Genomic DNA, 3,165 nt, shown 5'->3' on the forward strand with positions numbered 1-3,165 from the left:
ATATCCATTAGCGTTAACAAATCCGATGACCCACGAGGGGATGGCCGTAAAGGCATTCCGATGACCCATAAAGGGACAACTATAAGGCATTTCGATGACTCACGTGCACAGAGACGTTTCTGATAACCTACAAAAGGACGGCTACAAAGGCATTCCGATGACTCATACGTACGAAGACGTTTCTGATAACCCATAAAGGGACGGCCATAGAGGCACTCAGATGACCCATGAAGGGATGCATATCATATGATGCTAAGGATGCCACGAATACATTTCAGAAACTTGAACGATCGTTTATTCATTTGAAACACAACATTTCAGAAAACTAATCATTTCATATCATCAGAAAGTAATTAAAGTCAAACATAACTTTACAAAGTTATTACTCATAAATAACAGATGGCTCCAAGTAGACGAATAGAGTAGGTAATTCAAATATCATGTGGTGCATGACCTACACAGGTACAAAACGAACACATACTGAATTACACACCTAAAAACAGTAACTTAATTTTTTCTTATCTTGGTGTGTTTCTATTTCTTATCCTCAGTATGGTGTCTTAATCTTGGCTTAGGAATGCCTAGGATGCAATGTGGATGCTAAAATATACTTGAAAATACTAACAAAATTTGCTGAAAACAGGGGTCTCGCTTGAGCGGACATACCAAATGCGAGTGGTCGCTTGAGCGTATATTTGTAGACACCCAATTTTTGACCGCTCTTAAGACTTGGGCACTATTGATGATTTACTTGATGGAGAAAGGTGTGCAGGGCAAAGGTTCAGTTTCTTCGGCAAGGAGAGAGTCAAATCTCAACTTCATACCCCTTTTTTTTGGACCAAAATAATCTTGATCAAAAGATTTTAGACTTGAAGCCCTCTCTTTCAAAATGTTTTGAAAATAAAGTTCTACGATGTTCCGACGCTCGCATTTTGTTAAATGTCGCACTTTTCGGTAAACTGAGCAAGAGCAAAGTGGAAATGAACGAAAGAGAGATGAGATCTTTGAAAAATCTTTTAAAACACCTTGTTTGGGGGTTTGGAGTTGAAGAAAAGAAGAGTGGAGAGAAGAAACCTAGTTGAGGAAGAGGATGGGCATGAATCGCTAAGAGAGAGTCGAGCGATCCTCGTTAAATCAGGCTTATCTGTCTATACACTTGGATTTAAGATATGAGGCCACCACCGTTGGAAAGAAGACTTCGGGGGCTTCATTTTGCACTCAAGAATCTCCTAAAGCCAAATTCGGACGGGGGAGATATGGTTGGTTGAAGTAGGGTATCAATCCGGTCGGACTGAATCTGCGCGGCTTCACCAAAACAGGCATAACTTTTTGCACAGATGAAATTTTAATGCAAGGTTTGCCCCATTGGAAAGCTAACTTCTGGGGCTTCATCATAGGGGGTGACTGACCGCCTTAACCCTTTTGAACTGGTCGGCCTGCTCTCTCCTTGTTTATGTCAATGAGTATGTTCCAACTGTACCAGCTGGAAGGCATTTGTTGCATCCTCCATACACGTGTATAGAGGATGTTTAACCTAGCTTTGAAGCTTCTTGGAGAAGCTTTTTCCTTTCTTCTCTATAAAGGAAGCCCTCCCTCTCCATTTGCAAGGGTTCAAATTTTTGTTAGTGCTAAACAATATATCTCTCTTTATATCTCTCTCTTTTGAGCTCTAAATTGCTTGGTTTTTGGCCCCTTTGCACACAACTCCATAGCCTAACCCTTCCATTATCAACCTAAGACCCTTGGAGGGTATCTTCAAAGGTTCAAGGTTGGGTTTTTGGGTCCAGAGGCTGCTGGTTTTTGCTGGTCTCCAAGGGTAATCATTTTTCCCTCTTTTGAGCATTATTTTGATCCATATCTTAGCCTAGTTTGTAAGTATATTTAGGCTTTGTCATAAACTGAAAAAAGTCGTGTTTTGAACTTCTAAACATGTTTGTTTAAGGCCATTTTTCTGTTGGGGGTCATCTACCCCCTTGCATGCTTCATTTCCTCTTGTTTTGAGCTATGCATTAGAGCATTTGTGTTGGCCTCGGTTTGGCCTTTTAGCTACTGAAATCTAGCAGATTTTTAGTGGCTAACATGTGTTTTTGAGCCTCAAAATCAGAGAGGGGTGACCCTCTCACCCCTTGTTTTGTTTACTAGCTTTGTTGGCCTTACAAAGGAGCCCCTATTTGCATGTTTCAAAGCCATGTTTCAGGCCATTTTTTGTGAGTTTTGTGACCTGCATAGGCTCTGTCCAGAGCCCTTTTTGCCATGTTGAATGTCTTGTAGAGTAATCCTCTTCAAGGCCTTCCAAAGGGGCCTTTACTTGCATGCTTCCTAGACTCATTTCAGGTCCTTTTCAGTGAGTTTTAGGGCCCTCATAACCTCTTTCTAGAGGTAGTTTTTCCATTTTATGTATCCATCATACATGTGTAGAACAACCCTCTCATTGGCCTTTCAAAGGAACACTTCATTCTAACATGTGTTGACTGAGTTTCAGTGGGTTTTTGGTCATATTTTGGCATGCCATGTTTCTGTTTTTGGCTGGTTTGGTGGCCCCTCACGTGCTTCATATACATGTAGTGTAAACCACGCTTACTAGCCTATGTTGCATGTTATTTTGGCCCTTCATGTTAGCACTTTTTGGCCGTACCTTAAACTGATTTTATGCATGTTTTGGACTGCCTTAACTCTATTTTTAGGTCTCATGGTCGAATGATGCTTGTTTTGCATGCTTGTAGTTCAATATCCATGCCTAGCTTTGAGATTTGAGGTCTATTGCATGCATATACTGAGGTGTTTTCATGCTTTGGGGTCATTATACATCATATTTCAGAGCTTATATGAATGCCATGTTCCCATGATTTCCACTCTTTAAACATGTTTGAGAGTTGTGCATAAATGCCTCGTTTTCGGACCATTGCTTGAATTTCGTTTCTTTGCATGTTGAGTCATCATTTTGGGTCATTTTCCCACTGTTTCAGACCTGCTTAGGGTCTGTTTAGGGCTGGTTTTGCCATTTATACATTGCTTTGTGTTCCTCTAGTGTAACCTACTTCACTAGTTTCGGTATTCGAGCCATCTTGCATGCATTGTGTGACATATTTGCATGATTCGGGACCATTGTACATTATGTTTCAGAGTTGGAAAATGTGTGTTTGCATGCCATACTTCATCCTTTGC

Source organism: Camellia sinensis, chromosome 4 (genome assembly GCF_055761805.1).
Source record: "Camellia sinensis isolate YWXY chromosome 4, ASM5576180v1, whole genome shotgun sequence".
Taxonomy (NCBI): domain Eukaryota; kingdom Viridiplantae; phylum Streptophyta; class Magnoliopsida; order Ericales; family Theaceae; genus Camellia; species Camellia sinensis.